This window comes from Mesoplodon bidens (genome assembly GCF_964165515.1).
Source record: "Mesoplodon bidens genome assembly, contig: HAP1_SCAFFOLD_789, whole genome shotgun sequence".
NCBI classification, from domain to species: Eukaryota; Metazoa; Chordata; class Mammalia; order Artiodactyla; family Ziphiidae; genus Mesoplodon; species Mesoplodon bidens.
This window is the reverse complement of record NW_027671702.1, coordinates 23,202-36,093: the sequence shown is the minus strand read 5'-3', so window position 1 is coordinate 36,093 and position 12,892 is coordinate 23,202. Positions and strand designations below refer to the sequence as shown.

The following is a 12,892-nucleotide window of genomic DNA, read 5'->3' as shown; positions in this document are numbered from 1 at the left end:
CACTAATTTCAGCTCTATCCCGGTGCTAAAACCCAGTGACAGGTTGCATACAGTTTCTAAAGGGATAGTTCAGTGCATTGGGTCAAATTCATGCCATAAAATGTGGTATTATTAGTAGTACTAGAAGACAGAGTGTGACTGTCTTCTTTGGGACATAGATAAAGACCCCAAGTTAGACAATATCAAGCACAAGTTATGTAGAATAAGATATTATCTCAGTCTTTGGAACATGTCATCCAGGATTGAACAAGAGGCAGATTTATTATGAAGTACATGAAGCCAGAGACAGTAAGCAATGAGTGGTAGGTGGTTAAAATAGACAGGTTTTAGAAGTAGAGGCAGGGATGTAGAAAACAAACTTAGGGTTACCAGGGGATTGTGGTGGGGAGGCTAAATTGGGAGATTGGGGCTGAAATATACACACTGCTATACATAAAATAGATAACTAATAAGAACCTGCTCTTCTTATTAGCACAGGGAACTCCACTCAATACTCTGTAATGGGCTATTTGGAAATGACTCTAAAAAAACCTAAAAGTGGATATATGTATATGTATAACGGATTCACTTTGCTGTACACGTGAAATTAACACAACACTGTAAATCAACTATATTCCAATAAAAATTTTTTTAAAAATAGGTTTTAAGAACCATAGTCAGGGAGCAGTGTGGATTGGAAAGACCTGGCAAGAAATGTTTCTGCATCCTCAGACAATGCTCCCCAAGCTGGCTATTGCAAGGGTGAGCATTTAAGAGATCTTTGACCTAAGGAGGACAGGAGATTAACAATCAACCCCAATGTGCATGAATTATTCTCCTCTGTGTTATCAGAAATCAGATGGCATCCTAGAGCAAGGGTCAGCAGATCTTTTCTGTAAAGGGTCAGATACTAAATATTTTGGATTTTGTGTACCATACCTCTCCGTTGCAACTGCCTATCTGCTGCTGTAGCACAGAAACAGCCATGCACCATACATTAATGAATGGGTGTGGCTGTGTTCAAGCAAAATGTTATGTACAAAACCAGGAGTCAAGCGAGATCTGATCAGTGGGCCAGAGTTTGAGGACCCCAGTTCTGGGTCAGTGTTCACAGCTGAATGAGTCATGAGGCCTTAAGTTCCAGTTCTCATTGTACTAATTTCTACCTGGGTGAACTTGGGTTCATCCTTTTATTTATATGGGCCACTATATTAGTCAAGCTTCTCCAGAAAAACAGAACCAACAGCATGTGTATACAATGTGCCCATATATATTGATAGATATAGATCTAGATATCAATAATGATACCTAGATCTATATCCATATCTATATAAAGATAGAGAAAGAGAGAGAGAGATTTTAAACAATTGGTTCACACAATAATAGAGGCTTGGTCAATTCAAAATCTGCAGGTTAGGCTGTCTAGAGACTCTAGGAAGAGTTGCAGTTCAATTTCTGTAAGTCTTCTGGCAGAATTCCTTTTTGCGACAGGGAGGTCAGTCTTTGTTTTATTAAGAGCTTCAACTGATTGGATGAGGCGCACCCATACTATGGAGGATAATCTGCTTTACTCAAAGTCCAACACCAATTTAAATATGAATTTCATCCAAAACACCATCACGGAGACTACCCTGGTGGCGCAGTGGTTAAGAATCCGCTTGCAAATGCAGGGGACACAGGTTTGAGCCCTGGTCTGGGAAGATCCCATGTGCCGTGGAGCAAATAAGCCCGTGCACCACAGCTACTGAGCCCGTGTACCTAGAGCCCATGCTCTGCAACAAGAGAAGCCACCACAATGAGAAGCCTGCACACCACAACAAAGAGTAGCCCTTGCTTGCTGCAAATAGAGAAAGCCCACGTGTGACAACGAAGACCCAACGCAGCCAAAAATATAAATAAATAAATAAATAAAAATTGTAAAAAACACGAAAACACCATCACAGAAATATCCAGAATAATATCTGACCAAATAACTGGGCATGGTGGCCCAGACAAATTGACATAGAAAATTAACCACCTAAGCCATAGTTTTGTCATCTTTTACTGAGAAATTTGACTTATCTGAACTATTTTGATAACTAGAAGATACCGTCTAGAGGTAACACCCTCAGGTTTTTACATGGTAGGCAGCAGAGGGAAAGAGCCCATTTGTCCAGTCAGATGACACCTAAAGATAAAATTCTGTCTTCTCTTTCCAACCCACAAGGATGAATGCCAAAAATACATCACTTATATCTGCTTTAGCTAACATAGGATAGGTCTGAAACAGACCTATGCTCCCAGTAAGCCTCATGAAATGCTATTTCATTAAGGGGAGACTTTACTTGCTAAGATTAGAAGCAAAAGAGGGTGGTGGATGAAACACTGCCCAAGGATATAAGTTCATGCAAGGAAGCAGGAGAGAGAATGGGTATCCGAAGATGTGCGCTCTAAGCCAACACTAATTCCACAGCATCAGGTTATAATTCAGGGAGCACAACTGCTGGGGGGTTTTTCCCCCTCTTTTTTTCCCCCAAAGAGGGACAAATCAAGCATACTGACAAAGGAAGAGCATTAGTCACCACAGATAAATTCCTTTTTAGAGGTGATCTCACAAATAATTTGGCTCAGTGTAGACTATGATTTGGTTCCAAAAACCATAAGCTAGAGCATTTCATTCCAGGTCCCTCCTCAAATATCCATGATAGGTAGAAATTTGGCATCGGTAGTTCTTGAAATCTCCCCAGGTGATTATAATATGCAACCAGGGCTGAGAATCTGGAGATGTAGAGAGAATTTAAATTGAACTTTAGTTAAACAGTAAAACAAGCTCTGACTCTACTGGCTGGAGCTAGAAAAGGGATATGCATTTACTGGGATGAGAAGATAAAGAAAACCAGGGAGTAAATCAAATGCTTTACACCTGTGCTTAGCTAATTGTTACTCAGATAATTCAGACAATCTTACAGCACCTGAACCCTGAAATTCCTTAGTTCTGTTTAAAAAAAAAGTAACTCTTCAAGTAACCGAACTCTGAGAATCATGTAAATCATAAAGAAAAAGAAGAAATCTTATTTTTTGAATTAGTTGATTTCATATATACTGTTTCACTTTCATGATATTAACTAGTTAGCTTTCTTTCCATTTTATGTTTGAGGAAAGTAAGGCTTTAAAAATCTTAGTAATTTTCTCAAGGTCACTTGTTAAGGGTGTGGTAGGCAGCATAATGGCTCCTAAAAATGCCCTCACCCTAATCCCTAGAACCTATTAATATGTTACCTTACATGGTGAAGAGGACTTTGCAGATATGACTGAAGTTACAGACCTTGAGATAGAAAGATTATCCTGGATTACCTCATGGAACAAATCTAATTGCATGAGTCCTTAAAAGTAGAAAACCATTCCCAACTGTAGAAAGAGAAAGAGAGAGATGTCCTAATAGAAGCAGAATCAGAGAGATTCAACATTTTGGGTTTTGTAGGTGGAGAAAGGGGACTCTGAGTCAAGGACTACAAGTGACCGCTGGAAGCGGATAAAGTCCAGGGAACAGAAACACCCCTAAGAGCCTCCAGAAAAGAATGTAGCTCTGCCAACACTTTTTTTTCTTTTTTAACCATCTATATTGGAGTATAACTGATTTACAATGGTGTGTTAGTTTCTGCTTCATAACAAAGTGAATCAGCTATACGTATACATATATCCCCATATCTCCTCCCTCTTGCATCTCCCTACCACCCTCCATTCCCGATCGCACCCTTGTAGGTGGACACAAAGCACAGAGCTGATCTCCCTGTGCTTTGCGGCTGCTTCCCACTAGCTATCTATTTTACATTTGGTAGTGTATATAAGTCCATGCCACTCTCTCACTTCATCCCAGATTACCCTTCCCCCTTCCTGTATCCACAAGTCCACTCTCTACGGCTGCGTCTTTATTCCTGCCCTGCCCCCTAGGTTCTTCATAACCATTTTTTCTTTTTTTTAGATTCCATATATATGTGTTAGCATACGGTATTTGTTTTTCTCTTTCTGACTTACTTCACTCTGTATGACAGTCTCTAGGTCAATCCACCTCACTACAAATAACTCAATTTCATTTCTTTTTATGGCTAAGTAATATTCCATTGTATATATGTGCCACATCTTTATCCATTCATCTGTCGATCCTGCCAACACTTTTACTTTACTCAATTGAGACCAATGTCAGACTTGTAAGGTAATAAATTTAAATTGTTTTGAGTCACTATATTTGTGGTAATTTGTATGAAAGCAATAAAAAACTATTACAGGGGTCCTACAGGAGCCAGGCTATATATTTATACTTAAGTATTTCTGAAATGAATTTAACCTTGTGATTGACAGCAGCAGCAGCTTCCAAGGGATCCCACCACACACCTGAGGCAAAAGCAGCCTAATACAAAGCAGTGACAGCAGCAGGTCACTGCCCCACACTTGGGGTAGAGGGGGACTTGATCTACTGTAGCAGCAGCATAGCCTGAATGGGAACCCATCCTCCTGTGGCACTAGTCCCATCAACATTAGTCTAATCTGCTAGCACCTGCTGCGCCAACAGGCCCAACATATACAAACCCTCCAACTCAGCAGCATTAAGTGAGCCAGACTCAGTGTTTCCTGAAACTCATATCCAATGGCACTGGAAAGCCCAGATATCACCTAATGTTATGAAAACATAAAAAAAAAACAATAACAGAAGACTGGGAACTTCAGAAAGAAAAGGGGAACAATGGAATGGGTGAAAACAAATGGGGTAAATATAAGAGACTATCATTAGCCTCATGAGTTTCTTAAATACTATCTGATGGTCAAAGCAAATATTATGACACAATCTGATGTGGTTCTCAATGTAGAGAAAGGAAATACTACAGAAAATCATACTTTAAAACTGGGGAATATTAAGAGACTAAATGGAAGTAAAATTTTGGAACTTCACTTGAAGTAATAAAACACTGATTCCAGTAGGCTATGGTAAGTTACATATGTATACTGTGATGCCAAAAGTAACCACTAAGAAAACTATACAAACAGTATACACAAATGATTATAAATAAATTAAATTAAAATGGACTTATTAAAAAATGTTTAAGTAACCCACCAGGCAAAATAAGAGAAACACAGGATTGAGAAACTAAGGTAAAAGACAAAACAAAAAATAAAATGGTAGACCTAATCTTTAACATAGCAATAATTACATTAACTGTAAATGATCTAAATAACCAAGTCAAAGACAGAGATTGGAAGAGTAGATTAAAAATTCACAAGCATGATCCAACTATATACTGTCTATAAGAAGTTTACTTTAAACATCATGATATAGGGAGTTCAAAGTAAAAGGAAGATAATGATATATCATGTGAACGTTAATCAGAAAAAGTAGGAATGGCTATATTAATATCAGATAAAGTAGACTTCAGAGCAAAGGAAATTATTAGGGGCAAACAGGGTCATTACATAAAGATAACAGGAATAATCCACCTAGATGACCTAATGATACTAAATGTGTGTGCACCAAACAACAGAACTTCAAAATACATGAAGCAAACACTGAAAAAAGTAGTAAAAGGAGAAAATTTTAAATCCACAATTATTATTTGAGACTTCAGCACAGCAATTTATAGAACTACCAGAGAGAAAAATCAGCAAGAATATGGAAGAAATGAAAACATCATCAATCAATAGGATATAACTGACATTTAAAGAACACACTCAGTAACAGCAGAATACATATTCAAGTGTCCATGGAATATTCACTCATATACTATATACTGGGCAATAAAGAGAACCTTAGCAGATTTAAATTGTAATGTGCCTAAGTGTTGGATGCTAAGACTCAGAGGTTTTCTTATTTCTTTCATTTATATATTCATAAAAAAGTTAGCAGATTTAAAAGAATTAAAATCATAGAGTATGTTCTCTAGCCATAATGGAATCAGACTAGAAATCAATAACAGAAAGACAACAGGAAAATCTTCAATCACGTGAAAACTAAACATCACAATTCCAAATAACTCATGGGTAAAAAAGACAGCATCAAGGAAATATTTTTTAATGCATAGAATAAAAGGAAATGGAGATATAACAGATCAAAGTTTGCAGAATGAAGTGAAAGCAATGCTGAAAGAGAAGTCTATAGCACTAAATTGGGAAAGAAAGTGTTTCAAAGCAATAATCTAATTTTCTATATTACAACAGTAAAAAAGGAAGAGGAAAAAACACTAAACAAGCAGAAAGAAGGAAATAGTAAAGATGAAATAGAAATCCATGAAACTGAAAACAGGAAAATAGGGGGGAAAATCAATGAAACAAAAGGCTGGTCCTTGGAAATAAACAATCTAATCAATAAAGATCTAGCAAGACTGATAAAGATAAAAAGATGGATGGCACAAATCACAGATATCAGAAATGCAACCAGGGATACCATGGCATATCCTGCAGGTTAATGAGGAACAAGTTGTTATGAGCAAGTCTACACTATAAATTCAAAAATGTAGATGAAATGGGCCAATGCTTCTACACTCAAAACTACCAAAACTCAGCCAAGATGAAATAGATAATCTCAGTTTTCCTGTAACCATTAGAAACACTGTTTTTTCATTTAAAAACTCCCAAAAGGAATATTCAGGCTTAGATGTTTCACTTTTACCCAAGACATAAAGAATTAACACCAATTTTACATGATTTGATAAGAAATAGAAGTAGAAGGAACAGTTCCTAATTAAATTTATGAAGCCAGTATTACCTTGATACCAAAACCGGACAGGGATATGATAGAAAGAAGAAAACTACAGACCAATATTTTTTATGAAATTGGCTGTAAAAATCCTCTGCCAAATATTAGCAAATTAAATCCAGAAATATATAAAAAGAATAATATACCATGACCAAGTGGCATTTATTCTAGTTATGCAAAGTTGGTTAAATATTTTAAAATCAAACAATGTTATCCACCATATCCAATAGATTAAAGGGAAAAGTCATGTGATCCTATCCAATAAGGCAGAGAAAGCACTTGACAAAATCCAATCCCATTCATGATTTTAAAAAAAGAAGAAAAAAGAACTCCAAGCAAACTAGGAATAGAAAAGGAACATACTGAAACTCATAAAGATGATCTACAAACAACCTATACCGAGATTATATTTAACCGTGAAAGACTGAATGCTTTCTCTGTAAGATCAGAAACAAGGCACAGATATCTGCTCTCACCACTTTTATTAAATGTATTACTGGAGGTTCTAGTAAGAAAATAAAGCAAAAATAAATAAATACATACATTTAAAAGTTAAATTTTTAAAAAGTTCATTTAAAAGATAAAAGGACTATTCCTACTATGTTGAATAGGAAGGAATATATCCTACTGAATGTTGAAGAGTAATATATCCTATTATATTGCCTAAGGAAAAGTAAAACTGTCTGTGTCTGAAGAGGACATGATAATCTAAATGGAGAAAATACCAAGGAATCCACAAAAAGCTTGAGAAATAATATTAGTTTGTAAATGTTTTAGAGTACAAGATCAACACAATTTTATCACATTATATATTAATAACAAATGTGTAGAAGCTTAAATTAAAATATGTGATGCCATTTACAACTGACCTAAGTAAATACTTAAATACAAGCCCAATAGGACATTTATAGGACCTCTATACTGAAAATTACAAAATGCTGATGAAGAAAAATTTTAAAGTCCCAAACAAATAGGGAGACATACCTTGTTCATGGATTAGAAAACACAACATAATAAAGATGTCAATTCTCCCCAAGTTAAGAGGCTTAACACAATTACTCTTAAAATGCCCTCAAGGTTTTTGCGGATATAGACAAGCTTTTTCTAAGATTTGTATGGTAAGAAGAGGCTGAAGAATAGCTAAAACAATTTGTAAAGGAAGATTAAAATGGGAGGAATTAATCCACCCAATTTCAAGACTTTGCAGTAATTTTGGAGGGTAGATACATAGATCAATGGAATGGAATAGAGAACCCAGAAATAGACTGACATAAATACATTTAACCTGTTTTTGACAGCAGTGCAAAAGCTATCAAGGAAGAATAGACATTTCAAAAAATGGTACTGAAACAGTTGGACATCCCTTGACAAAAACAAACAAAAAATGAACCTTAACCTAAACCTCCACACCTTACACAAAAATTAAATCAAAGTGGATCATAATCTTAAATGTAAAAGCAGGACATTTTTAGAAAAAAAAATAGAAAATCTTTGGCATCTAGAACTAGGTGAATAATTCTTAGACTTGACACCGAAAGTATGATCAATAAAAGCAAAAACTGATAAATTGTATCTCATCAAAATGAGTTAAAAATGCTTCATAGAAGATCCTTTTAAGTGGATGAAAACTCAGATTACACAGTGGGAAAACATATTTGAAAATCCCATATGAGACAGATGACTTGTATCTATAATATACAAAGAACTCTCCAAACAACTTAAAAAAATCCAACTAGAAAATAGGCAGAGGACAGGAACAGACATTTCATGGAAGAGAATATACACATGGCAAAGAAGCACATGAAAAGATGCTCAACATCATTAGCATTAGGGAAATGCAAATTAAGACCATAATGAGATATCAGAGAATAACTAAAATTATAGTGACAACATCAAATGCTGGCGAGTACGTAGAAAAGTTATATCACGTCACTGGTGGGAAAATAAAATGGTTTAGCCACTCTGAGAAACAGCTTGACAGTCTCTTTTAATCCTAAAAGTAGATTCACCCTACAACGCAGTACTTGTACTCTTGAGCATTTATCCAAAAGAAACAAAAACTTAATTAAGTTCCCACAGAAACTTACACATAAATGTTCATAGCAGTTTTATTTATCATAGCCAATAACTGGCAACTACCCAAATGTCTTTCAATGGATGAATGTTGAAACAAATTGTGATAAAATCTTATGATAGAATACTACGGAGCAACGAAAAGGAACAAATTATTAATATATGCAAAAATTAAAATGAACTTCAAGGGAATGATGCTGAAGAAAAAATTTTTAAAAGCCAATCTCCGAAGATTAAGTAATTCATGATTATGTTTACATATTATTCTTAAAATAACAAAACTGTGGAGATAGAGAACAGATTAGAAGTTGCCAAGGGTTAGAGATGGGGGTAGAAGGTACAGTGGGGAAACTTCGTGAGGTTTTTGTGGTCCCAGTACAAATAATACAGCACTCTTGGTTTTAATCCCTAAAGATTTTTAAAAACAATTCCTAATAAGAGTTGTCCAGATATTTAGCAATGGCAGCAGATTACAGGTATAGCTCCCCAACATGACAACTTCAAAAGAGATTGTACTAATTCAATGCATATGTTAATTTTAAAAAGGCCAGTCACAGTACTTAAATGGTATATATCTTAACGATATTATTCTAAGTATCTAGCTGTACCAGATGGACTAGCAGGATTTTCTGTACATTCAATCTTATTTAAGACAGTAAATCTTATAATAAGAGAGTTAAAAAAAGAAAAAGAAAAACAAACAAACCTCAACTACAGTTGGATATTCTCATAGGAAGATGAGGTGAAAATATGTAGCAGTGGTTCAAAAGCTTAAGCAGTGGCACCTAAATTTGGCTGCATATTAGAATCATCTGAAGCACTTTTTAAAAACCCTCACACTGACTGTTGGTCATCCTAGACCAATAAAATAACTTTAAATCTCCTCAGACGATGCCAGTGTCTAGCCAGAACTGAGAACCAGCAGACTAAGCAGAAGGGGATGTTTCTACAAAGATTTCTTAACAATAAGTCCTTTCACCCAATCAGATTTACCTTCCCACAAAGGGGTAAAGAAGGCTAGATGCTGACCATACTTGCTTAGCTTTAATTAGCACTTGTGACTCGCCCAAATCCTAGATCATGTTTCCCCTAAATTTCATGTTATTCCCTAAGTTTTTCAAATCCAGGGCTAAGGGGTTTGCCAGGATGAGGTTTTAAGTGTTCACACAGGGGAAGTCCCTGGCAAACCAGGACAGCGGTCACTACATTGAATTGTAAAGCATCCTAAATAACCCTGCCACTGCTCCCAGATACTAGTCTGTGCCAACCAGTGGAGAAAAGGCATTCTCCATTACTACCACGGCAAATGCTGCTGTACTTGCCTTGGCTACTCCCTATCTTTTCCAGGCATCACTCCCCTTCACCTGCTGGTGGACACTTTGGCCAGCTGACAATACAGATATTTTCAAACTTTAAGGTGAATAAAAATCATATGGAGGGCCTGTTATAACAGAGATCACTGAGCCCCACTAGAGTTGCTGATTCCATAGGGCTGGGATAGGGCCCTAAAACTTGAATATCTGACACATTATCAGGGGACGCTGGTAAAGCTGGTCAAGTTGTTACTGAATGCAGGTTCATGTGTCTGAAGCACAGTGAGGCCAAACAAACCTAAAGGTTGGAGTCTGGAGAAGAGAAAGGTTTATTGCAGGATCGAGCAAGGAGAGGGGTGGTCCGTGTTCCAAAACCCCTGAAATCTCCAAAGGATTTCAGCAAAGCATTTTTAAAGGCCAGGTGAGGGAGGGACATCCCAGGGCATGTGATCAGCTCGTGCACAATCCTCTGATTGGCTGATGTTGAGGCCACAAGGCAGGTAACATTATCCATCCTTAGGTGCCAGGAGGTCTGAGGGCTACGTGCTCATGATCATCAAGGAGTTCATTTCTTCCATTGGGTGGTGGTTTTTAGCATCTGAAAACTCAAGAAATATGCCTGAGATACTATTATCTGAGTACTTCAGAGAGAAACTACAATAGAGGATATGGGGGATGGGTCTGTCCTAGGAAGGCCCCATAGGGTACTGCTTGGTTACAAGGTGACCATACTTTGAGAACCACTGCTCCAGTGGCTTGGAATGTTAAGAAAGTAATGGAAGAATCCCTTCCCAGATCTAGATTCTAGTATCACCAGCTATTTTGGTGGGAGGAAGGGTAAGTTTTGTCCTTGCTTGGACTTCTTGTTCATTTATATCAAAGCCTATTTGAGGCAGTGCGTTCGGCAGTCCTGCAGATCTGTCTTTTGCTTCAACAGTGTTTGGAATGAACAGACCCAGGGACGCTCCTTGCTCCAGCCCCCGACCACCTTCCAACCTTTCTTCCTTTCGCAACCTTTGGAATCAGACACTCAGCTATCCTCAGCCTCCAGGACAGGCCAACACCAGTTTTTGAGCTTAGCTCCTTATCACTGATCAACCACGAGTTCACAGGTTCGTCAGAATTATTCCACCGAGGTGGAGGCCGCCGTCCACCGCCTGTTCAACATGCATCTGTGGACACTTACCTCTCTCTGAGCATCTATTTCGACAGCAACAATGGGACTCTGGACAGTATGGGCCACATTTTTCGCCAACTGGCTGAGGAGAAGTGTGAGGGCGCCCAGCGCCTCTTGAAAATGCAAAACCAGTGCTGCGGCCGCGCCCTCTTCCAGGATGCGCAGAAGCCTTCTCAGGATGAGTGGGGTAAAACCCAGGATGCTGTGGAAGCCGCCATTCTTAGGGAGAAGAATCTGAACCAGGCACTAACGGATCTGCGCGCCCTGGGTCCTGCCCGTGCAGACTCCCAGTTCTGTGATTTCCTGGAGAGCCGCTTCCTGGAGGAGCAGGTAAAACTCATCCAGAAGATGGGAGACCACCTGACCAACCTCCGCAGGCTGGCTGGTCCGCAGGCTGTGCTGGGCGAGTATCTCTTTGAAAGGCTCACCCTCGAGCCAAACAGGAGTCTCTGAAGTCCAGCCGCGTCTGAGGAGACCCTCTGGCGTCAGAGCTTCTGCCTGAAGCCCCGCTCTGCAGCCACTAGGCAGCTTTGTAACCGCCCTGGAGCCCTCTCCCAAGCCTTGGACCAAATGGAAACAATAATGCTTTTTGCAGAAGGAAAAAAAAAAGCCTATTTGAAATACAAACAGAATAAAGTGAAAAAAAGAAATATATACATATATTCACGTTCTTTTAACATATGAATTGCCCCACTTTATCTGTGTGAAATAAGTTTGTTCCCATTATTGGGCTGGTTCTCAAGCTTTGCTGCTCGTTTGAATTACCTAAAGAGCTTTGAAGAAAAACATTGGTGTCTGGGTCCCAGCCCCAGAGATTTTGATTCAGTAGGTCTAGGGAGGAGCCTGGGCACGGGAAGGTCTCAGAGTTCCCCAGGTGATTCTAATGTGCAGCAACTTTGTGAACCACCTCTTGGCTTCAATGCAGCTAGTCATCAGATATTAAATCTAAGACACATGGACTACTAGTGCGTGAGCTCTGTCGCTAGGTGTATTCCATTTTCTTTCTCCTGGAAGATTCGTGCCAGGGAAAATGATTGATAGTTGTGTTACTTCTCTGAAATGGATGGAAATTTCCAATTAGCGTGAACAGGGGAGGGTGAATGGGTGAATGCAATAAGGTGTATCATTTACGTATTGCCCTATGTGTATGGCTAGAAGCTTTTGCAACTGAGGTCTGCCCTACTTTTCATGCTAATGGTAATGCTTGTCCTCCTAATGCAGCCGTAAACTTTATAAGCCCATAGGTAGACAGCATCACAAAATATTTACCCCTCCCCACTGGCCCACTCTCAAGCTTCACTCCCCTTCCCCAATACACAAATGTACATCAGTGCGCTTGAGACCAATATCAACATACTGACCTTCAATTCTTCTACTCTGCAGCTTCCCTCTTATCAGGAGATGTCAGCATTTAGTGCAAGGACAAATGCTTGCCTCTTGAGGAGTAATGTAGACAAAGCCTCCAAGAGACAAATAGCCCTCAGGGAGGGGGAAAAAGTCTTTCAAAAAGGTTGATGCCCAGAGGAGGCATTTTCAGTCATCTCAGCTTAGAGGTCAAATATCCAAAATTAAAAAGGTTAAAAAAAAGAAGAAGAAAGCAAGGAAGAAAAGAAGGAAACAATTTTC

At 38.4% G+C, this 12,892-nt stretch overlaps 1 pseudogene across 1 annotated transcript; it reads left to right on the top strand.

Moving 5' to 3' along the window:
- Positions 1 to 11,194: 11,194 nt before the first annotated feature.
- Positions 11,195 to 11,885, top strand: LOC308611131 (ferritin light chain-like; annotated as a pseudogene). The gene has a single exon. The product of its transcript is annotated as a ferritin light chain-like (transcript).
- Positions 11,886 to 12,892: the final 1,007 nt, after the last annotated feature.